The sequence below is a fragment of the Felis catus genome, chromosome D4 (genome assembly GCF_018350175.1).
Source record: "Felis catus isolate Fca126 chromosome D4, F.catus_Fca126_mat1.0, whole genome shotgun sequence".
NCBI lineage: Eukaryota > Metazoa > Chordata > Mammalia > Carnivora > Felidae > Felis > Felis catus.
In genome coordinates, this window is record NC_058380.1 from 87,806,791 (window position 1) to 87,831,153 (window position 24,363).

At 59.6% G+C, this 24,363-nt stretch overlaps 1 protein-coding gene across 1 annotated transcript in view; it reads left to right on the forward strand.

Moving 5' to 3' along the window:
* PRRX2 (paired related homeobox 2) overlaps positions 1–24,363 on the forward strand; it is a 40,840-nt gene that overhangs the window by 4,090 nt on the left and 12,387 nt on the right. The gene's annotated exons all lie outside the window — the stretch shown is intronic.

A 24,363-nucleotide genomic window follows, 5' to 3' on the forward strand; every position in this document is an offset into this window, starting at 1 on the left:
TCTAGAAACTGGCCGACCTGCCTTCAATTCTTAAAACTTTCATTGTGGCGAAATGTATCCAAGATTCAGCCCTTTAGCCATTCAGGGGCGCTCAGCGCATTCACGCCGTTGTTCAGCCGTCAACTGCTGCCCGTCCCCAGAACTTTCTCAGCGTCCCAGACTGAGATTCTGCCCCCTTGAAACACTGACTCCCCACCCCCCACTCTCCTCTCTGTCTCTCTGAATCTGACAACTCTAGGGACCTCACGTAAGCGGGAGCTTACGACGTTCGCCCTTTTGTGACACTTAGCATGATGTCTTCTGGGTTCGTCCATGTCGTAGGCGTGGGTCAGAATCTCCTTTCTTTTTACGGCTGAGCAGTATTTCGCTGAGTGCGTGTGTGTGTGTGTGTGTTTGCGTGTGCTCGCACGTGCCACGTTTTGACCATCCGCTCATCTGTCGGTGGACACGTGGATGTTTTCCACCTTTTGGCTGTTGTGACAAATGCTGCTGTGAGTACGGTGTGCAAATACCTTTTCAAATCCTTGCTTTCCTTTTTCTTTTTTTTTAATGTTTATGTATTTATTTTGAGAGAGAGAGAGAGAGTGAGCAGGGGAGGGGCAGAGAGAGAGGGAGAGAGAATCCCAGGCAGGCTCCGTGCTCTCAGTGCAGAGCCCGACCCAGGGCTCGAACTCACGAAGCCGTGAGATCATGACCTGAGCCGAAACCAAGACTCGATCGCCCAACCAACTGAGCCCCCCGGGGGGCCTAGAGCCTACCCTTCTTCCCTCTGGCCTTCCTTCCCTGGCATCCATTTCAAGGGGGCCCCGGGGGGTGGGAGGGTGGGGGCAGAGCCGTCTGCAGTGGGAGCCCTGGCTTTTGCTGCCCCCTCTGTGTGTGACCTTGGGCATGTCACATCCCTTCTCTGGGCTCAGTTCCCACCTGAAAGGGGGAGGCAACGCCCAGATGTTGGGAGGGGCCCCTCCCGCCTTTCATCGTGATTTGATCTAGGCTGAGAAAATGCGCAGGAACGTGGAGTCTCGGGGGTCTGGATCCTGGCAGGGCCTGGTGAGGGCAGCCCCCCAGCCTATGCCCCGGGTAGGGAGAGAGGAGGGTGAGCGAGACGCTGAAGAGCCAAGCCTAGAAGCTGGGAGCCCAGGGGAATCCAGTTTGAGAACTGCTGGGTCGGCCCGGCTGGCGGGAGGGGCACGTCTCTGGCTTTTTGTCAGCGGGGTGGGCACTCCCTGTTTAGTTCATTGTCCTCTAGGTTCCAGGGTCGTCTTGGTCCTCTAGTAAATCATCTGCCTGGAGCTTGGGGTGCGGCACAGGACCCTCGGACCCGCTAGCACCCCATAAGGGCAGAAGCTCAACAGGGCCCGAGCGGTCGTTGTTCCCTCGCGGAAGATTCCGGAAAAGTAGTTTTGGAGCAGTGGTGAGAATGCCTGTTTGCACACCACACTTGAGGCCCAGAAGGCATTGCCAAAGACGACAGGGGGAGAGCGGACCTGATGTCCCTGTAGGTGCGGGGCGCCCTGAGTGGGTGCGGGAGGCAGCACATAGTAGGTTCTCAATAAAGGGCCTCCATGGCAGCTCAGTGGGATGCCCACGCCTGCCCTGTGAATCAGGCAGGGCTAGTGATTTACCATCCCTATTTTGAGGGGGCCCAGAGAGGCAAAGCAACCTGCCCAAGGCCTCCCAGCTGGGAAGGGAGGGGTGGGGTTTGTTTGGGGCACTAAAGGGATGGAGAGGCGGGAGGGGCTAGGCCTTGAGGGCTGCACAGAGTGGGGCTGTGGGGGTAGGCCCTGTGCTGTGTTCAGGCTTTCTAAACGTCTGAAGACAAAGGAGGGCTTCCGGTGGCTCGTCCTAGGCGGGGACGTGGGGTCAAACGGGGTGAGGCAAAACCTGAGGGGCGGTCGTGGTGTCTAAGACCCAAAGGACAGTGGCTGACCCCAGATGGAAATGAATCTTGGGGGGTGATTAACAGGGAGCCGGTGGGCCCCCTGAACACATCCGACACACGGCACATCAGGGTCGGGACCTGGCCCGGGGTTGCCCTGGAGTGAGAAGTCGGTTGTGGGAGTAGAGAGAGGGGACGTGCCGGTGAGGCCGTGACCGTGGCCAGCGGCCCTGAGAGGCACGTTTGCTGAGTGCTTACCGCGTGCCAGCCGGGGCTCTAGCCGCCTCACCCCTGTTGTCTCCCCACCAACCACGGAAGTGGGTCTTTTTAGCACCCCCAACCTTTTTTTAAACATTTTTTTAATGTTTATTTTTGAGAGAGAGTGCGCATGGGAGAGGGGCAGAGAGAGAGAGAGAGAGAGAGAGGGAGACACAGAATCCGAAGCAGGTGCCAGGCCCCGAGCTGTCAGCCCAGAGCCCGACGCGGGGCTCGAACCCACAAACCGCGAGATCGTGACCTGAGCCGAAGTCGGACATTGAACCAACGGAGCCACCCAGGCGGCCCCCCATCCCCATTTTATACGAGGGAGATGAGCCACTCGCCAAGTCACAGCTTCCCGTGAAGCTTCCCAGGTCTGTCCAGTTCTGAAGGCCCTGTCCTCCACCACTGCCTAAAGCCATCCCCGGAGCCCCCAGAACGCGGGCTGGTCCAACCGGGGATGGCCACTCCCAGGCGGATGTGGGCCGCACTCAGGGGGCATGAGGCAGCCTGTGGAGGGGTCTTTTCAGCAGCCCGGCCTGGGGGAGACGAGCAATCCTGGCAGTGTTGGGGGGCCGCCCAGCTTGGGGGGTTTGGGAAGGTGTGAGCTGAGTGGGGGACCCTCTCCTGCCCAGAAACATCCAGAATGGCCTATCCCACCCTCCGCAGGCCTATCTCCAGCCTCCCAGACACAGGAGAGCAGTGGAGGGTCCTTGACTCTGAGGAACATCGATAGGACGGCCCCCTTTCCTAGTCGACCGCAGCTCCCATACTCATTCATTCATTCATTCATTCATTCCACAGTCGTTTTCTGAGTGTCCACTGTGTGTCAGGCCTCGAGCCCCTAGCGCCCGCCCAGGCTTTCGGATTTCGAGCCCAGTGAGCTTAGAGCCACTGGCCCAGAGTGGCGAGTTGTACAAGTTGCCCAGAAACCCATTTACTCGCGACAGGATCATCCAGTTGCCTCGGTCCGTTTCAGACACAGAGACGCCCCCCCCCCCGCCCCGCACACACACACTCGAACCCACAAACCCTCTCGCGCCCACCCACACTCACATCCGTACACACCAGCCCACTCGTTCGCACACACCCCCTCATCAACACACACGAACGTGCGCGCACGCGCTCACGCCCCTCCATGAGGGCTCCAGCCTGGCCCAAGCGATCGCGTCCAGGCTCTTAGTGGGCAGGGCGGCCGCAGGCAGCCAGTGAGCAGTGAGCGGCCAGAAGGCTCTGGAACGGGCCAAGGGTTAAGTGCCTTTTGTGAGGTGGTGAGTAGGAGAGCACCGTGGGAGCTTCCTGTTTAGACAGAGGTGGGGAAAGTCATTGCACGGGCTCCCGTGCTGAGCAGACAGGGTGCTCTGGGGGGTAGGCGAGGGCACAGGGGGCAGGGGGCAGGAGGCAGGGTGCTCCCCATCCAGGGCTGCTGCCAGGAAGGAGCTGTGGCCTCCCCGGGAGCGTGGGCTTGCTGGCAATGGTAGGGGCAGAGCCCCTTCCCCCCCCCACCCCCCCCCACCCCCGCCCCCAGCCAGAGCCCAGGAGTCGTGGCATCTTAAGATGTCCTGGGAATCAGGTCGCGGAACAACCCAGATGCTGTCACCGCCGCTGGGAGTCTGGCCCCTTGCTCTGTGTCCCTTCCACATCTGGGAAGCTGCCTGTCCCCAGCCTGGCTCCGAGGGGCCACCGTGATGACAGGCGCCGTCCACATGGGGTACTTTACAGCCGGCGATATCTTTTATTGCGTCCTAAAAGATGAAGCGGGCTCTGGAAGGCATTATTTTTGGTCCCTCTTTGTGATCCATTCTGCTTTTCTGTGCATGGGAGGGGCAGTTGGGACCTTCCAGTTTGGGGGGCGGCGGGGGGCGAGGCGCTACAGAGAAGCCAAGAAGCTCGGACCTGGCGGCCCAGGGGGGGACCGTGGTCTTTGGGGAAGCTCCTTGGTGTGGGGCAGCGAAAGGGGAGGAGGCCGGGACAGGCACCCCTGGGAGCTTCCGCAGCGGGCCCTGAGCAAGCACCTTGGTCGCCTGAGACCCGACCGGGTGAAGGTTTGTCACGTCTGTGACACTGCTGCTCAGGGGGTCGTAGGTGGGGCCCTGGACATGGCCTGTCGCTGGTCTGAGGGGGTTTGGACCCAGCTGTGGGTCAACATGTGGCCCCAGAAAGACGCACCTGGGCAGCCGGTTGAAATGCATGTTCCTGGGCTCTACCCCAGCCCGTGGAAGGGTGCTCTGTGGGCCCGGGCACCTGCATTTAACAGGTTCCCACGCACTTCTACGTGCATTAGGGGGTGCACGTTAGAATGGCGGGCGCCACCGAACCCTCAAAGCCCCCTCCCGGCGTCCCCCCCCCCGCCTGCGGCTCTCCCTCGCGGGGGTGGGTCCCCGGGGGCCCCAGGAGGGCGGCCACCTGGCCCCCCCCCATCCCACCTCCCGGTCCATCCTCCCCTCCTGCCGTGGGCACAGACATCTCCACGCCAGAGATGGCGTTATTAAAAGTGACATTTAACCAGAGCTGGAATTAACCACGCGGATGGCTGCAAACCTCGGAATCAAAGCGCGAGCCGCCGGGCGCGCCTGGCAGGGGTCTGGGCCTCTCCGCCGCCAGAGCTCCGCGCCCCGGCCTCCCATATAAAACCCCCGCGGAACGCCGAGGTCTTGAAAGCCAGTGCACCTCCTTTCATTAGACTAACAAATAACACGTAACAGAAAACATCTGTTAACAGCAGCCCCTAATGTTCTCAAGATGGTGTCGCGGGCGGCCGGTCCAGCCAGCGGGCAGCCAGGCCGATCAGGGCTCGGGTTCTGGCCGCCCCCCTCCCCAGGGGGGGTCGCAGGGCCCTCGGGGGAGCCGGGCACCCGTCCCCCGCCTCTCCTGGGCCGCTGCACCCTGTGCGGCCCGGGGGATTCCTTCTCCGCCTTTCCTTCCTCTGACTCTCTCCCTGCTGATGAGAAGCAGTCACCCGAAGGTGTGTTTGCAGGGGCGGGGTGGGGGGTGGACCGTGCAGCGGGGTCCTCCCCCCGACCCCCCGCCAGCCGTGTGGCCTCGGCACGTTTCACAGATCTGGGGAAACACGAGAGCTGGCTGGCGGGGGATACGTGGCGTGAGGTGGTCAGCAAAGGTGTCTGCTGCTTTGATTACCGTCGGGGAAACGGAGGCTCCAAGGGGTCAAGCGACTAGCCTGGGGGCGGAGAAGCGAGCACAGGCCGGCCCTGCCCTCGCTGAGGCCCCACGTCCCCTCAAAGTCCCCACCACTAACCGCACGGGCCCGGAAGGCAGAGGGGCCTGTGGATGCCGTATCTTCCCAGACGGAGGCCGGGAGACCTGAGCGCCACCCCCCTCCCGGGACCCGGAGCATCGTCTTCTGGCCGCTTCCCAGACCGAGGGAGGGCAGTCCGGGAAAACAGCCCAACGGTGGGAGAAGAGACAGATTGGCACTTTGTCCCCTGTTTCCCGTCACGGTGAAGCTACAGAAAACAGGTCTTCTCGTCGTCCCCCGAAGAGACAGTTAAGCCCCAGCCCTCCCCGCCCCTCTCTAAGATATGCCTTGCTTTGGGGTTGCAAGGTGACGGGCTGGGGCGCGTTAATTTGCCCGTTCATTCAGGGCACGCGTGGTGTTGTTCCGAGACATCGTGCGGGGAGAAAACACCAGGGGGACGGGGGAGCCCTGGTCCCTCACCGGGGAGGGGAGCACGAAGGCAGGGTCGCGGCCTGCGGTCTCAGCCGGCCGTCCCCACCTGCCTGGCTCAGCACAGCACTTCACGGGCAGCCCGCTGCTGAATTCTCTCGGCGGCCTTAGGAGGGCAGGGAAGCATGATCCCCATCTTGCAGATGAGGAAACTGAGGCTCAGAAAGGCAGAGCGAGGTGGCCCAAAGCCGCTGAGGAAATGTGCGGTGATCCTCAGAGCCTAGGGACAAGGCTGGTCACCCCCAGCCTGGGCCCCTAGGTGGCCAAGCAGCCCTGACAGGGAGGGACTGCGTCTCCCCTCTTCCTGGTTCTCACCTGGAAACCTCTGCAGTGACCCCGAGGAGGGCGCTGCCTTTCCAGGGACACCCTTGTGCAGAGCCTCGCCCCCAGCGGTCAGGCAGGGGGACTCCGGGCTGTGTTGCGACGCAGGGGCTGGGGCCGGGGGCCCGGGGGGGGGGCCAGGAAGGGACCCCAGCCTTTGGGAATCTCGTGTTTCCCAGACACGTCGTGTTTTCCCCGGGAAGGCCGGCCCCTCCCCCAGAGCCGTCTGCCCTGCCATCACAACCCCAGGCTGACCCCCAGGCGGGGCGAGTGTCAGGGCTCGAAGCGGGAAATTGCTGGAGACGAGAAGTAAAAATGGACTGCCCTGGTTTCACCGGGAAGGGAAGAGGAAAAGGCGAAGATCTAACGTGGCCGAAAGCGAGGTCGCTGTTGAAAGGCGATGGTTGCTGTTGCCGTGAACTCGAGTCCGGGCCGAGCAGAGCTCCCAAGAGGGCAGCCTTTTTGAGGGGCTGATTTCTCTCTCAAGGGAGGAAGAGAATGGGGGAGGCATCCCGTGAACGCTTCCCTCCCTCCTTCCACAAATATTTGTCGAGCACCTACTCCATGTCGGGCGGTGGGCTAGGTCCTGGGGTCCCAGCGGGATCAAGGGAAGTGTGGTCCCCGCCACAAAGATGTCCTGGCTGCCCTGAGGACAGATAAAGGGGCCCCCTACCTGGCCTGGAGTTTCTGGGAAGGCTTCCTGGAGGAGGCGGAATTTCAGACTGTACGTAAAGGATGAGTGGAGTTGGCCAGAAGAAGAGGTGGGGGAAGGGTGTCTCGGGTGGCGGGAATAGCAGATACAGAGGCTCAGAGGTAGGAAAGAGATTGGCTGTTCCAGGAGCAGAGGGGTGTGAGGGAGCACCGTGGCGGTGGGCCAGCTGACCCAAGACCCGCCGTTTTTTGTATGAGGAGCGGTGAGAACGCTTCCTGCTCGTCTGTGGGTGTCTGGAGTATCCAGAGCACCCAGGGCCTCCCCAGGAGCTCTCCTGGTGAGCCAGTGAGCCTGTCGTGTGGGATATGAGTGGCTCACTTGGGAACAGCAGGTGGCCTGGCTGCCCAGCGCGTCCAGGGTCTCCAAAGGAGCTGACCACAAGCCCTAACTGGCTGCCCAGGGGCCCAGTCACTCTGAGATCTGAGATCCCGAGTTGGGGAGGAGAGACTTTGCAACAATCCTGAGATCGAAGCTTCATTCGCGGGCCCGTTAACAAGGCGAAAGGTTGGCCCAGGCCGTCCAGCCACAAATCCCTGGAAGGACGGAGGGGACTTGGGGTGCTCGTGGCTGGGTCGGGGCAGTGGGGCCGGCTGATTTGTGGGCGTGTTCATGTTCATCACGATCATCCACCAGTCCGGACCATCTATCGTGCACCTGCTGTTTGCTCACCCCTCCGTGGTTCCTCTCATCAATCCCTCCCGGATACGCTAGGAGGAAGGTAGTCTTCTGGCCCTGTTTTCCAGACGGGGAGGCTGAGGCCCAGAAGGATGAGCTATGTACTGAGGACACGGGGGTCCCGGGTCTGAGGCCCTTGCTCTCGGCGTGTTTCTCAGCCTGGCTGGCCCGGGGCCCCTGGGGCTGTGCTCACTCTGACCTCATCCAGCCTCTCCGGGCTTTGCTTATGGGAAAGAACAGAGGCTCCAGCTCGACCCTGGGACAGGGACAGCCTCCCTGGACCCCTGAGTGGCTCCATGGCGACACCGGCATAGAAACAGACAGCTGGTCCCAGAGAGTTCCAGTGGCTCCCCTGCCTTGTCAGGGGCCGGACATGTCGCTGGTGGGGTCCGGCCTGGCTGTGGGATTCTGGCCCCAGCCTCACCCCCCGATTTCTGACGATCTCGGGAAAGTGCCTTCTTTCCCTGAGCCTCACGTTCTGCATCTGCAAAATGGGTGTAATGGTAGCAGCCGGAGCTCGGATTGTTCTGAGGAGTTGGTGAAATCAAGCAGCTCGGGGCTCAGTGCTCTGCCCCCCTGGCCAATTTGTTTTCGCGTTCGCTCTCTCTGCCGCGCGGGAGGAGGAAGCAGCCCAGTTTAGGACGGCCAAGCCCTCCCACCGATGGAGAAACCAAGGAGGGAGAAGTTTCCCGGGGCCCCACAGGAAAAGGAGCTGAGATCAGAAACAGAGTTCTGGGTCCCAGGAGCTGGCTCTGGCGGCCTTTGCTGGGACCTAACTATGCTTTCCAAAGAGGGGACAGATTATCCAGCCCTGGGTGCCCCCCCCAACACACCCGCAGGACCCAAGCCCCACTGCCCCTGCCCAGCCCTGCCTGGCGACCTGGGGTCCCCTCTCTGGACGGACGGCACGGATTTGCTGCAGCCCCAGCCTGGCTGATACGGATTGCTCGTTCCCATGCCGCACGAGCCTCTTGCTTTTATTTCCCGTGGCCCATATTGTAACCACGTATAATTTCACGACAAATGCCGCCTATAAAACACAATGCGAGTATTTTTATAATGTGGCATTTGAGGTGAAAAATTCAAAGGAGAGATCAATTGCCACTTCTAGAAGGTCTGTGCATAAGATGGCTCAGAGAGGAAGGCTGAGATACTCAGATACGCTCCCTCAGGGATTACGGGTGGGTTCTTGCCACAGGTCTAGAACAGGTGTGTGTGTGTGTGTGTGTGTGCGCGTGTGTGTGTGCGTGCACGCGCGCACACACGCACACACACACACACACGCTCAACTGATCCGAGGGCTCCAGCAGAGCTGGTTTAGACACGGTGTTTGCCTGGGTGGGAAAGCTGATCTCGATGCGCCAAATTCATGGGGGCAGATGGCGGGGGGGAAATTCACAGGGCTTGGGGGACCAAGGAAAGAAGGTACCAGGTTTACCTCTGCTGGCTGCCAGCTCTCAGCTTCTCCCTAAACCCTCTCCTCCCTCCACCCCTGGAAAACCAGACCCGGATGGAAATCTAAGTGAAGAGTGGGTCCGTGGACAGGGCAGACGGCATGGGAGGGAGCCCCAGTCAGGGAGGAGGGAGGAGAGCTGGGCCAGTCCCATTCCAAAGGGGCCGGAGGCGGGGTGCGTCTCCTTCGGCACCCAGGGGTCAACCCGGAGCCCCCACAGAAGAGCTTCGGGGTTCTGGAGAGTTCCATAGTAGCTTCTTGGGCTCTGCGGATCGTGAAGAATGTTCGCTGCTTTCTTCAAACCGGTGTCCTCTGCACGGCATATTTTTGTCTCTACCTTCCCCCGGTGCAGGCAGGTCTCTGACATGCATGCCCCTCCCTCTCCCGTCAGGAAGGCAGAAGTTCTGAGGAGTTCGTAGCCAAGCCTGCAGCCTGGTGGCCTCCTTGTGTGTCCAAAGGGCCCCAGGGAGAGGAGGTCCAGAGTGGGGGGCCAGTGAGTCCGACCAACCCCAGATGGCTCTCTGGGGCAAAGGGCTTTCCCTTTCGGGCCTCAGTTTCTTCATCCGCAAAGTGGGGATAATGACAAGCGGGTTGTGGGGACGCAGAGCTGGGAATCTCTATCATTACTGCCATTGCTATGATTAGCGACTCACATGCGGGGCCCTGAGAGAATGGGAGGAGGAACCCGCCCCACCCTTGGCAGCTGCTGGTCCCTAGGGTCCCTCTTCTCCCCAGCAAGGGACAGAAACTGTCGCAGCCGAGACTAGCTCCATATTAAGGCAACAGCTCTCTCCCCACCCCGAGCCCCACCGTGGGCAGGGCAGGGGGAGTCGGGGCTCGTCTGTTCCCCTTGTCTGCTGGCCCTGGCACGGGCAGGAGAGGAGGGGGTACATGCAAGCAACAAGCCGAGGTCTCCGCGGTGGGCACCCCACCCCCCAGGCCGCTCCTGGCCCTGCTCTGGTGAGCCATCAACCTCGCTCCTTTGGGTGACGTCGCTGTCCACAGAGAGCCCCTGCGGGGGCCCCCTTCATAAGAGTGACAAATCACCCCCCCCGAGGAAGCTCTCACGCAGGCCTGAGCCCAGGGCACACATCTCCCCCGCACCTCCGTCTTTACAGGAGGCTGTCAACCCTCCCATTTTACAGGTGACAAGTGGAGGTCCCTCTACTCAACATATACTTCTTGAGCCCCGTGCGATGTGCAGCCACGGGGCAGACATCCAGCCGTCAGCCTTTAGCGGCTTCCAGGTAACAGGAGACAGGCAATTAACTGATAATGACACAGACGGGGAACTGAGTGCCAGTAAATTCCGCCGAGTTGAGAAGCACGGTGGTGGGGGGGGGGGGGGGCTCCGCGGCTCAGAGACGGGAGTTGCCGTCCCAGGACTGCACAGCCAGCCCCTGGCAGAGGGATCCCTGCCCTCCCCGTGGTGCGAGCTGTGGCTCACGAGGGCCCCTCCGAACAGGCTGCAAAGATCCCCGGGCCACAGTAGCTGGGAGAGGGGTCCGCGACCGCCCACGTGGCAGGGGCAGGGCTACCAGCAGAGGAGGGGGGTTGCCAAAGGCGGGTCCACGGGTCTCTCCGGTGCTGTACTTGGAGGAAGGGGGTTCCCCTCGTGGGGGGCCCGCCGCCCTCGTTCTGCTAGGCTAGGGATGTAGGTGAGGCTCCGGCAGTGTGCCAGTCAGTGCGGTCACCCACAACGGAGAGAAAACCGGCCCCGAGCGAGGAGCTTAGGCGAAAGCAAGATCGTGCTGTGCGTAACTCAAAAATGCAGGGCGGGACTTCAGGCCCGGCTCCATCCAGGAGCAGCCAGCATCGCTCCCCCAGGGTCTTGCTCTGCCAGGACTGGGTCCCTGCCCACGTCCGGACCAATCACAGAGGGGCTGCGTGCCGACTGGCCGAGGGCTGGGCTGTGTGGGTAGAGGCTTCGCCCAAACCCTCTGGGCCGGGATGAAAGGAAGGAGGCCGGTCCTCCAGAGGGGTGCAGCCCCACACAACAGACCTTGCACTTATAAGGAGTCGTTCCCCAAATAGCACGGTGGGGGGGGGGGCGTGCTGTGCTTGTTTGGCATGTATTATCTCACCTAATACTCACAGAGGGGCCTTTATGTGCCCGCTTTATAGACGAGGAAGCCAAGGCTCAGAGAGGTCAAGTAACTTTCCCGAGGTCACCAGCCCGTGTTTACAGGAGCTGGACCTCGTGTCTCAACCGTGACCCTCAAAGCAACCAGTGTCTCTCCAGGTGGCACCGGGGCCACCCTTCTGCCGTCTTGTCCCCTTCCAGCAGGGCAGGCAGCCGTGTCACTGAGGCCCCCTGACACGGTGAGGACACTCTGTGTCCTGGGCTGAAGGCCGGTGGCAGGAAGACACGGAGGCTGTCACTGCCCTCGCCTGGGAGCTGGGCCTGTCAGGGTCTTGCTGGGCATAGGAACCCTTCCGGTAGCGGCGTCCCCCTCCCATGACAGCAAAGACTCCATGGCAAGTACCCTTTATCCACAGCCGAGAGCGGTGGCGGACTTTGCCTGTCCGGTTGCCCTGCCGTCATGTGCGGTCAACGTGCCCTCCCCCGTTTGTTAATGACCCTTCCACCTTGGATCCTGGAGCCAATAGAAAACGCTATTGCAGGGGCGCCTGGGTGGCTCAGTCAGTTAAGCATCAGGCTTCGGCTCAGGTCACGACCTCAAGGTTCGTGGGTTCGAGCCCCGCATCGGGCTCTGTGCTGATGTCTTGGAGCCTGGAGCCTGCTTTGGATTCTGTGTCTCACTCTCTCTCTGCCCCTCCCGCATTTGTGCCCTCTCTCTCTCTCTCTCTCTCTCTCTCAGAATAAATAAATAAACTTAAAAAAAAAACTGTATTTCACATCTTTCATTTTCCTGGGCTCTTAAAAAAAGCTCCTGGGCCCTAGACATTGTGGCTCTAAAGGCTAAACGGAGCTGGGCTGTGAGTCATTCATTAATTCCTCCGGTGTTTATTGAGCACCTACCTAGCGCCAGGCACCATTGTCAACGCAGATGACCCTGGACAGGGACAGAGGGAAACAGGCTGGTGCCGTCCAAGGGAGCTTAACCAGTGATGGTGAAGCGGTGGGGGGAGGCAGACAGGTCCCCAAGCTTTTCTGGGCTGGGGAGGGGAGGGTTCCCACGGGAAGGGGTGCCCCAGGTGAGAGGTGAAGACTGGGTTGGGCAAGGTGGAAAAGTGTTCTAGCCAGGCCCCCCGTGGGTCTGGTGGCGGGAGAGGGTCTCAGCAAAATGCTAATGAAATCAGAGCTGCCCAGGTGGGGGCCAGGCCCTGGTTAGGGTAGAATTAAGCAAATGTGCCCAACCTGTGGCGGACTCTTTTCCATATTTGATTGGTGCCGGCTGAGGGACAGCCACCCGCAGCGCAGCCCCCCCTGCAGCGGGGGGATTGGGGACATACGATGGGGGTGGGGAGCAGGTTGCTTTCTCAGTCCTGGGAGCCTGCCAGACTCCGAGTGGGCTGCGCTCGGCATTCAAGGATGCTTCGTGGAAGGGAGGGGGCAAAGATGGGCCTCGTGGCTCGGCAGGGAGCTTGGCCTGTACGACTGCCCCCCCTCCGGACCGGTGAGGGGTACAGAGGGCCGGACGCATGCTTGTCAGCCATGGTGACACCTGCGGGTCCCCTCTCTCGACCGCCTTCCGGGCATCACCCCACGGAATCCTCACAACAGTCCCTGAGTAGTGTGCTGTGCGCACAGGGGAACTGAGGCGCGGAACGATGAACTGACTTGCCGAGGTGGCAGAACCAGCAGCCTGATTTGCAGGCCGCCTTGGCCGCTGTGCCCGAGCCCACGGAATCATCCTAAGCACCCAGCGAGGATGGCTATCTTCTTGTACCCACCTGAGATGGGAAGCAGGAAGGTAGCACGGCCCAGGAGCTAAGGGCGGGCAGACTCGAGCTCAGATCCCAGCTGGGCAAACTTGGGCGGCCCACGTCAGCTCTCCCGGGCTCTTTCCCCTTTGGTAAAGCCGGTCGATGACCGGATCCCCCTTGCGCCATCTCTAAGGGTGGGTGAGAAAGGGCTTCGAGGGCCGGAAGGGTCCCCGGGAGTGAAGGAGGGTTGTTTGAAGAGCCACCCTCCACCCGGGCTCCACGGTGCGGGCACGGACCATGCCTCTCCGCGCCTTCCTGCCGCCACCCCCAGAACCCCCGCGATAGCACACCAAACTCGTTTTTTCCAGGAAGCACCACGGACAGCAGCGTGAGGCTCAGCGACTCTGAAGGAGAAAGGGGGGGAGGGCTCCCCGGGTCCACGTTGCTCGCTCTGACTGTTCCGCTGAGGCTCCCCGGGAGGTAGGGACATCGAGGGTCTCGTTGGCGGGAACGTTCCACGTTGCCGTCTGCCGAGAGGCCCGTGGCTTACAGGTGCTGGTCCCGTGGCACCGGGAGACACTCCCACGCTCCTGACCGCACCCCCACCTCCTCTCCAAATCTCTCCCCTTTAAGCTTTCTTGGCTTCTCTGGGCTCCCCGGGCACTCACGTCTAGAGCAAAAGCCTGCCCGCTCTGGTCTGAATCCTAACGCTGCCGACCAGCTAGCTGGGTGACCCTGGGCAGGCCCTCATTCTCCCCGAGCCTTGGCTGCCCCCTCCGTAAAACGGGGGTAAGCGACAGCGTTCATCTCCCAGGGTGGTGCATTTGGCTCGGTGCCCTGCACGTGAGGGTTGCTCCGCAGATGTCTGCAGAGTTCATCATTTCTCAGTCCCCTGCCTTCTGCCCGGCGCCGTGGGGTTAGCTGCCCGAGTTATCGCCGGTGACGATCCATTTTGCAGGTGGAGAACTAGGCCCGCTTGGGCTAAGTGGCCTGGGACCCTAGTTCTGGGGCTCGACTCCAGGCGGGTGTGATAGCCCAAACCTGTTGAGTCAGACTCTTGAGGGTGGAGGGCTGGGTGGGGCTTGGCATCTTATTATTATTATTTTTTTTTAATGTTGATTTATTTTTGAGAGAGAGAGAGAGAGCGAGCATGCACGGGGGAGGGACAGAGAAAGAGAGAGAGGGAGACACAGAATCCGAAGCAGGCTCCAGGCTCTGAGCTGTCAGCACAGAGCCCGATGCGGGGCTCGAACTCACGAACCATGAGATCGTGACCTGAGCCGAAGGCGGACACCCCACCCCCCAGGGATTGTGCTGAGCACCTACAGCTAGGACCCCCGTTTCAGCTTGCAGCCCCCACCCCTCCCACCTTCCCCTGCCCATCCCCTGCTTCCCTCATGGCCTGTGTTTTGGGGGGTGCGTCCCTCTTTCCCTGAGAATTAGCACGAAACCTGCGTTTTCTCTGGCAGAACTTTTCAGCCCTTTGGGCACACTTCTGAGGGTAATGACTCGCTTTAGAAAGGCCCCCTGTGTTCAGGGCAGGTGATGTTAGACACACAGGTTGCTTCAGGTTGCTGGGAAGGATCTGAACCTTAGTGACCAGGTAAGCAGGATCGGGGGGCTTGACAGGGCCGCCCAAGGGCCACAGTTCTGGGGGACAGACACACCTATCACTGTCAACACAATACGTGCTCTCAAAATCCTAAATCGGATGTGCCTGGACCAGGATGTGGGTAACTGGGCCAAACACCTCCCTTGGGCGGGCCGGAAGCCGTAGTGGCTCAGGAGTGCCAGGTAGAAAATGTGCAGTATCAGGGGCGCCCGGGTGGCTCAGTCGCTTGAGCGCCGACTTCCGCTCAGGTCACGATCTCGCGGTCCGTGAGTTCGAGCCCCGCGTCGGGCTCTGTGCTGACAGCTGGGAGCCTGGAGCCTGCTTCCGATTCTGTGTCTCCCTCTCTGTCTCTGCCCACCCCCCACTCACACTCTGTCTCTCTCTCTCTCTCTCTCTCAAACATAAATTAAAAAAAAACATTTTTAAAAATGTGCAGGATTTTGGAAGCTGATTGTCAAACACAGATGCCATCGAGAGTTCAATTACATAAACTCCCAACTACACAAGCTATATTTTCTTTTTAATTTTTTTTTCAACGTTTATTTATTTTTGGGACAGAGAGAGAGAGACAGAGCATGAACAGGCGAGGGGCAGAGAGAGAGGGAGACACAGAATCGGAAACAGGCTCCAGGCTCCGAGCCATCAGCCCAGAGCCCGACGCGGAGCCCGATGCGGGGCTCGAACTCACGGACCACGAGATCATGACCTGAGCTGAAGTCGGACGCTTAACCGACTGCGCCACCCAGGCGCCCCATACACAAGCTATATTTAAAACAAGGGCAACATTTACTCCAAACTCCCATCTTAATCATTTTGCTACATTCACTATTATTTATATCCTTGGGGTCCTTTGCATTATGGGATCTGGGCAGCGAGAATAACTAGACTCCCGTGTGCTTCTGGGCGGCTCCTGGTTTTGCCTTCGCTGGTGTTACATTGTAGCTAGAAATTGGTAGTGGTGGAAGCAGTTATACCCCAGAAATTGGCAAACGTAAATCAAGGGTCACTGGTTGTGACACCTTTAGCAGCATACCACAAGCCATAACTTAAAAAAAAAAAAAAAAATTTGTTTTTGGTTTTCCCTCGAAATAGACTTTATTTTTTTTAGGGAAGTTTCAGGGTCACAGCGAAGGTGAGCAGGAAGTTCTCATCCCCGTGCCCCGCCCCTCCCACACGGTCGGCCCCACTGTCAACCTCCTACGTTTGTCTGTCGCAGTTCAGGAACGCACATTGGCACATCATTGGCACCCCGCCCATAGGGTTTGGACAAATGGATAATGACAGTTACCCACCACTACTGTATCCTACGGAATGGTTTCGCTGCCCTAAAAAAATCCCATATTCTACCTGTTTATCCCTCCCCCGATGCCCACCCCTTTTTCTTGTTTGCATAGTTTTGCCTTTTCCAGAATGTCATACGGTTGGAATCATACAGGGTGTGGCCTTTTCAGATTGACTTCTTTCACTTAGTAGCATGCATTTAAAGTTCCTTCATTTCTTGGGGTGCCTGGGTGGCTCAGCCGGTTAAGCATCCGACTTCGGCTCAGGTTATGATCTCAAAGTCCGTGAGTTCGAGCCCCACGTCGGGCTCTGTGCTGACAGCTCAGAGCCTGGAGCCTGCTTCCGATTCTGTGTCTTCTCTTTGCCCCTCCCCCACTCATGTTCTCTCTCTCTCTCTCTCCCTCCCTCAAAAATAAATAAGCATTAAAAAATTTAAAAAAAAACTTGGGTTGGTTACAATATAATTTTGTAAAAAACTTTTTTCATGGTACGGTCTTAAAAATAATTGTTCTCTCGAGGTGAAACTTGGCTTGCCCACATTACTAGCAACGTGATATTCCCGTGCAGTGGGCAGAATATTGTCCCTGTTTTATTATTTTTTTAACTTATTTATTTTTTTAGTGTGTATTTATTTTTGAGGAAGAGAGAGAGAGAAAGAATGTGAGCGAGGGAGGGGCAGAGAGAGAGAGAGGGAGAGGAGAATCCCAAGCAGGCTCTGCGCTGTCGGTGAAGAGCCCGATGCGGGGCTTGAACTCACGAACCGTGAGATCTCACGGTTCGTGAGTTCAAGCCCCGAGCCGAAATCAAGAGTCGGGTGCTTCACCGACTGAGCCACCCAGGCACCCCATCCCTATTTTAAATACGTCAAAGGCGGCAGGACGACTTTTCTTGCCGCCACTGGGGCCCTGGACAAGGGCTTGCCTCCTGGAGATACTAGATTGCCGCTCATTTATTTCCTTAAGGAGGCAGAACTGAACATACGTCTCTTCAAATGCACCTCTGTGAGCCGTGTCACAGATGAGTGTGTCAGGGGCCAAGGGGCAGTGAGGTGATGGCCCATGTGACACAACCCTTGAGGTGGAAAGAGCCCCCAGAGGGGAGCAAAACCCACGCCCCCCTCTCTGCCTTTGTCTGGAACTCTCCCGCGCCCCTGAGCACACGGTGCCTCCTTCCTGGTCTCTGTCTTCTGCTTCTGTATGACAAGGACACTGCAGCCAGGCTCAGGATTGACAGATGCTCGCCTTCTTATCAGACCCCCCTTCCTGAGCCCATGGCAAACAACCAGGGCCCCTGAGGATCTTCCTTAACACAGTGTCCCAAACAGCTGTACCAGGCGATTGGAAGTGGTGTGGGAAGGCGCGTCGGGGTCGCGTGCCTGATTAGTCCCGCGCTAACCGGCTGTGTGACCTTGGAGACGCCATTCGTCCTCTCAGATCTGTGCCTTCATCTGTGTAATGGGTTGATGAGGGTATCTGGTTCCCGGGGCCGCAGATGTGGGGACTCTGGAAAGTCACGGGTGCAGGGGGCCCGGCACACAGGGGTCTCCGTGGAGGGTGGCTGCGGGAGCCCCTTTCGGGGTCACGCGAACTCGTACGGTGTCGGCATGTGGCCCCGGTGGTCAAGCAAAGGCCTCAGAGCTGGGCCGGGCCTCTGGCTTGGGAGGTTCAGCGCCCCTCCCCTCCCCAGCCACCCACCCTGGGCACTTGTGGTCGGCATCCTGTCCAGAGGCTTCTGGCTAAGGAAGGGGGTGGGGAGGCCACCAGATGGAAGGTCTGGTCACGGACCCCTGTGACCAGAAACTGTCGCAAGCTTCAGTACCAGGAGAAAGAAACCACCTTTAGGGAGTGGCAGCCGCTTTGTAGAATCCCTCCCTCCAAATTCACTGTCATTTGCTCCAGGCTCTACTCGGCCAGGTTGCTTCTTTGGTTTGCTTTTTACACCCGGAACCCCTGTCTGTTAGTCCCGGCCAGTGGCCTGGCCCTCAGTGGCCCCCAGGCCCACTCGGCGTGCCTTACCGTTGGTGGGGGGGGGATATCTTACTCTGGGAGGGGGGAATAAGGGCTGGGAGCTGGGTTAGGAGCCCCCAGTTTGCAGGAGCCTCCCCTTCCCGCACGAGGCTGCCCTCCCAGCACCCCGTTCTGGGTGGCGAGGCTGGGGGATGGGGCCCCCCCCAGCCCAGAACTTTAACGTGGGACTTTGGCTGGGCACATTCGCCAAGGCGGTCGCAGAGCCTATCAGCCTTCGGGCCGGGAACTTTTTAAAAGTGTGGTTTTTGTTCTCAAACCCAGAGTTTCTGATGGCCCACGTTAACAAGCCCCCCAAGTGAATTCAGAGGGTATTAATGGGAAAGTTCTGAACAGAACTCCCCCGTGGTGTAAGCAGCTCCAGGGGAAAAAAAATGCTCTTCTCCTAGTTTTAAGGGCGAACGTGGCACTTTGATGTGGGTCCGTTTTCTTATAAAGTCCCCTGCGAGGGGGGGAAATGCTAAAATTTAACCTGGAGCCAACAAATTACTTGCAATTTGCAAGCACACGTGCTTACCTCTAGGGGCTAAAGGCCGTAGTGTATATGCATGTGTGTGTGTGTGTGCGCGCACATATGGGTGTGTATGCGTATGTCTAAAGAGAGGGAAACCCGCTTCCACTGGCCGACCCACTTTAACCCGCTCAGATGGAGATCCTTTAAAGACCGTAGCTTCCTTTTTCTTTTTAATTTTAATATTTATTCATTTTTGAGAGAGAGAGAGAGAGAGAGAGAGAAACAGCACAAGTGGGGGAGGAACAGAGAGAGAAGGAGACACAGAATCCGAAGCAGGCTCCAGGCTCCGAGCTGTCCGCACAGAGCCCGATGCGGGGCTCGAACTCACGAACTGTGAGATCATGACGTGAGCCGAAGTGGGAGGCTACACCGACTGAGCCACTGGGGTGGGGGTGGGGGTCCCTCACAGATTCCTTTTGAAGGCAAAACACGACATGGACATGCCCATGCCGTCTACCCTCGAATAATAAAAAAGGCGCTTCCAAAGCGGGGCGGCTTCCTCCGGAGGAGCCGGAGTGGGCCTGAAGCGCACCCCGGGGCTGCAGGGTTGATTTCGGGAGCATTCCGGAATGAGGAGTCGGCTTGGAACCTTCCTTGCCGAGAGAAAGAATCCACCCACATTGCTGAGCTGTCCCCCCCGGAAGCCTCACCGCCTCCAGGTGTTCGGGTCGGAGGACCTCAGCGGAAGCCTCAGGGGTTGCAGCTGAGGACAGGCCCTCCTCCGAGAAAGGGGGTGTGGGCGCCCCAGGTAAAGGCCGCTGTTGCCTCCGCCGACTTGCAGTGACCTTGGGTTCCGGGTGTGCGCGTGAGGAGTTGAGGAGGCGGCAAAACTGATGCCGAGCCGTCTGGGGGGGGGGGGCGGAGTCCTGCGCCCCAGTGGGAGGCCAGCTGGGGTGCCTTCTCGATGGGTAACCTTGGTGCGACCGGCCGCTCCAGCCTCAGTTTCCCGACTGTGAAATGGACGGGCGATGGTAGCGGCGTCTTCGCAGAGGGTCACGGTGCGCGGAGATGCGCCCTCGCGGCGCCGAACCCCCGCGCTTGGCCCGGCCGTGCGCGCGGGGGCAAGCGGGCAGCGCCGGTCACCGGCTGGCGGAGGCCTCCGTGAACTCGGTTTCCCGGGATGGGAAAAGGGCAGTCCCGGTTCCAAGCCGGGGACGGAGCGGAGGCTGGGGGGCGGGGGTGGGAGGGAGGTGTCGGAGCCGGAGGGAGGGAGGGAGGGAGGGAGGGAGGGGGAGGGCGGGCGCGCCGGCCCCCGCGCGCCCCGCGCCCACCCCTGCGCGCCCGCCCTCCCGCGCGGGCGGCCGCCTGGCACTCCCGCTGAGCGGCTTGGCGGCGGCGGGCGCGGGCCGCGCGGGGCTGGGCGCGCCGATCTATTAACGTCTGTGTGTCTGGGCCGCGGGTCTGCGGCGAGGCAGGCGCCAGGGGCTCGCCTGGAACCAGATGTGCCGCGGCGCCGCTCTGGCCGCCACCGGCGCGGCGCGCTCGCACGCACGGGCTGGCGCGCACATGGCCGGGCGGGGCGGGCGGCGGCTGGCGCGCCGGGCCGGGCACCACCCCCTCCCCCCCCCACCCCCGCCCCGCGGGGTTCGGGGTCGACCCCGGCCCCGCGTGTGCGTAAAAGCGACCCCAGCCCCCCACCCGCCAGCCGAGCGCCGGTGCGCCCCGCCCGGCGGGGAAAGCGACCCCCGGGGCGCGGGGCTTCCCCGGTTGGGGTCCGCCCAGCCCGCTGGCCTCATCCCCAGGAGGGAAGGATGGCCTCTTGGAGAGCCCCACCCCCTCCCCCCAAGGACCGGGGACTCTTCCCGGCCGCCCCCCAAGTTTGTTTTCTCAAGTCAGTGCGTAAGATTTTTCAAGTTCTGAGTCAGAGCTTCCCCTAAGATGAGGAGTTTGGGCCACACTGAGACATGCCAGTGTGGGGGGGAGGGGAGCAGGAAACGGGGCGAAGGAAACGTGGGGGTTGGCCGCTTGGAAGCGCATGGATGCGCGAGGGGGCTTTTCGCCCGCCGGGGTAAAGGCAAGGGTTTCAGCGAGGCCTGTCCTCGCTTGGCAACAAATCGGCATCGACCGCAGGACGGGCTTCAGCCTCCCCCGGCGGCTTGGGGTGCCCTGCCCTTCCGGACCCCCTCCTTCCCTCCCTGGGCCCCCTCTGGGGTGCTGTGGTGAGCAAGGGACTGGGCCCCCAGCAGAAGACCACTCCCAGCAGGGGAAGTTAGGAAGATGGGGGCGGGGGTGGCGAGGGGGCACCCTGGTCCCCCTAGATGGAGGCCTCGTGGAGAGCAGAGAGGAAGCACGGGACAGGGTGGCGCTGTCGGTCTGGGCCGGCCCAAGTCTGGCTGCGGAGGAGGCGGGCGTCACCCAGGGCCTTGGGGTTTGGGGTGGTCCCCTCGGTTTGCAGTCCTTCCCGGACTCGTGGGAAGAGTGTTGCACAGAAAACCTTTGAAGATACGTGGGAAGAGTGCTTGCTCCTGGCCTTCCAAGGCTCCTAGAAGTGGGGAGCTGGGACGCTGAGTGGGGGGAAGGGAACATCCGCCCCATAAACACCAGCCCCCGGAAGCAGGTGCCTGTGGGGTGAGGGCTCCTGTACCTGCTGGGCCATCCCCAGGGGCTCGGGATGGCGTGGAGAGGGCGAGACGCGGGTGGCCGACCAGCTGGCCGTTTCGCCGGGCTGCAGAGGAGGCCCCTGTTCTCGCCACCGCCGGCCCGTTGGAGCACATCACTCGTGAGGAGACCCAGGCCCACTGGATCAGGCTCTGGCCCCCAAATTTAGAGAAACAATAAATACATTCGTTTCTTCAGATGGGAGGGTCAGGAGAGTGGGAAAGTTTGTACACGTCACCCCGATCTATGGTGCCTAAAAGTCTTCACGGATTGGGGTGGCCAGAGAATTGGGATTACCTCCCCTTCGGCCCGCAATTCCACCCATCCATCCATCCACTCATTCTTGCAATCAGTCATTCATATAGTTATTCATCCAGTATTTACTGAGCACCTACTACGTGCCAGGCGCTGAGCATAAAGAGGCAAGTTCAGTCTGGGACTGGGAGGGCTTCCTGCTGGAAGCAGCCCAGCTTCTGTGGAAGCGTCCATGAAGGACAGACTTTTGGGGGCACATTCAGGGAAGCCTCTGTTGGGGGGGGCGGGGCACCAGCCCTGGGGCAAAGGTGACCTTTAGGAGTGTTTGGGAGTGAGACTTCAGTGCGCCAAGACCTCTCTCTCAGTAGCCAAGGTCTCCACAACACAGATGCAAACGTGAGGTTCAGAGAGGTTAAGTAACTCGCCCAAATGTCGCCCAGCCACTAGATGGCCAGTCTGGGACTCTAACTGAGACCCATCTGACCCCATATAATATACTCTTGGCTGATGTGAGGTAACATGTACTAGGTCCCAGACGCTGTTTTCAGAATTGCATAAATGTGAACTCATTCAATCCGCGTAAGGGATGTGTGGTTAACTCCGTTTTCTAGACGGGAGCACCGAAGTACAGAAAGGTTGTAACTTACTCAGGGTCCTGAGCAGTGAAGCTAGGATTTGAACCCCGGGCGGGAGGGGGCGGGCAGGCTGATTCCAGAGTCCAGCTTTTAACCATCGTGCTGGATGCATCAGCTTCAATACTCTTGTGGGGAACCTGTTCTGGCCGGCTTGGTGGCGGGAGAGAGCCCAGAAGGTCCTGGAAGAGAGGTTGTAGGAACTTCCGCTGAAGCGGGTGGAGTTTGGAAATCCAGTGGGAGGACAAAGACACGAGCCATTTCCGCGGCGGCTGACAACAGAGGAAAATCGGGCAGAACGTAGGTGTCCAACAAGCGGGGAATGACTAGTGAGGTGGTCTTAGGACCCCCCCGAGGTGAAATGATGCAGCCGTTCACAGTGAGCTTGACGAAGAGGGTGGAGCTTAAATGAACATCAACCAACACGTGCTGAGCCCTGGTCTGTGCCGCTCACAGCAAAAGGGAGTGAATCTTGGGGAATCCGCCCCCTAAAATCGTGAGGTGGTAGTCGCCGACATAATAGCTAAGTGACTTGGGCACTTCCGAGGTGCCAGGGGCATTGTCCGAGCACGTCAGGTACCGCTGCCTCCGTTTACAGTGAGGAAACCAGACTCCGGGAGGTGAAGCCACGTGTCCACAGAGCTCCCGAAGCTGGTGCGAGGTGGAGCCAGAATGTGAATGCAGCTATTTCCAGAAAGCGGAGTGTGGTCTAGCAGGTTGTCCACTGCACAACTATAGGGGGCACCAGGTACACTATAGTCTATGGGGATGGTGCCCTTGGAGTCGTGCAGTGCACAGCCTGTGCAACCGTACATGTTTGTCTCTGCTGCGCACGTCTGATCTTAATCTTGGCCTTTTCACCAATGCCTCGTCCAAAAAAGAAAATGTTATTCATGCACACCGTTAAGTGGAGTCAGGTGCAAGCTGGATACGTGTGGACGCGGGCCAAAAAGTCCGCAAAAAACTAAACCGATAGGCTGGCATGGTGGGATCGAGGGGTGATTTTTCTTCTTTCAAAGGTCCTTCAGGGCTGGTCTTTGTTGTGGTTTGTTCCCTCTCCATTAAAAAAAAGAAGAAGAAAAATTTGAATGCCAGAGCAGCTCCCGCTGATACAACTTTCCCTAATGATAGAAATGTTCCCTATCTGTGCCGTCCCACTTGCAGCCGTTGAGCCCTTGAAAACGTGGCTCGGGTGACTGCGGAACGGGATTTATATTGTTATTTCACTTGAATCGACGTGAACGGAGACGGCGGCGGGTAGCTAGCGGCTACCGCATGGGACGGGGCAGAGCCAGAGCGCCCATCGCTGCTTTTCGTGTCGTGCCTCGCCATTCCCAGTTTGCGGCCCTGAAGCCCGCGGTTGCCACACTTGTGGGTGGGAGAGACTTTGCCGCAAAGTCCCAGCGGGAGCGCCCGGGTGGCTCCGTCGGCTGAGCGTCCGACTTCGGCTCAGGTCGTGGTCTCGCGGTCCGTGAGTTCGAGCCCCGCGTCGGGCTCTGGGCTGACAGCTCGGAGCCTGGAGCCTGCTTTGGATTCTGTGTCTCCCTCTCTCTGACCCTCCCCTGTTCATGCTCTGTCTCTCCCTGTCTCAAAAATAAATAAAACGTTAAAATAAAATAAAATAAAATAAAATAAAATAAAATAAAATAAAATAAAATAAAAAAACTGGGGCAGAGGAAACCATACTGGGCCCTTAGCAGCAACTTCACCCTGGTCCCGAAAGGGTTAACCGGAGCCGCTCTCCTCCAGGGAGCAACCGCTTTGGGGACCGACAGACAGACTAGGCATAAATTGCTTGCCTCATAGCCTGGCTGGGTGACCCGGGTCGGTGACTTCCCCTCTCTGAACCTCCCCATCCCCCCACTGAGAACAAGGCTTAATACCGGTGCCTTCCACGTTTCCGAAGGCAGGGCTCTATAACCCAGGGCCAGGCACGTAATCAAGTTTAGTAAACGGAGGCCAAACAGAAAAAGGGAAGGGAAGGGAGGGGAGGGGAGGGGAAGGAAAAGAAAAGAAAGAAGAGAAGAGAGGGAAAAGAAAAGAAAGGAAAAGAAAAGGGAGGGGAAGGAGTCCCGTGTCCTCACCCACAGGCCCAGCTGCGGTGACAAGGGCAGCCTAACAGTCAAGACAGCCTTGGAGCTCCTCTGAGCTGAGCCTCAGACACATTTTCCAGAAGGCCTGGAACTCACCAGTGGGTCATAAAAACCCTCTGGCGACGCTTTAAAGGTTACCCTCTCTGGGAGCGCGGCGTGGACCCAGAGCCAGGGCTCCGCGAGGTCCCGCCGGCCTCGGGAGAGGGGGGCTAATGGGCACGGCCTCGGTCTTGCCTGCTCCCTTGGGGTGGGAGGGGGCCACCGGTGGGGACCCCAAGATGGGACAGGGGGCGGAGGGGGCGGGTCCCTCTGGGGCAAGAGGGACTTGGCTTTCCCTTGCGCTGACTTTACAGGGTGGGGTCTGCGGGCCGGATTCTCCGAGTCCGTGAATCACCCGAACGAGGTTCCAGGCAGAATTTTGTGTGCACCTGTGTTTTTCTGGGAAGGACCCGTAGAATTCCTCAGATTCCTTCCGGGGGTTCACAGTCGAAACGGGGTGGGGAGGACCAGTGAGCCAGGGCCTAGGTTTCCCTTGGGGAAAAA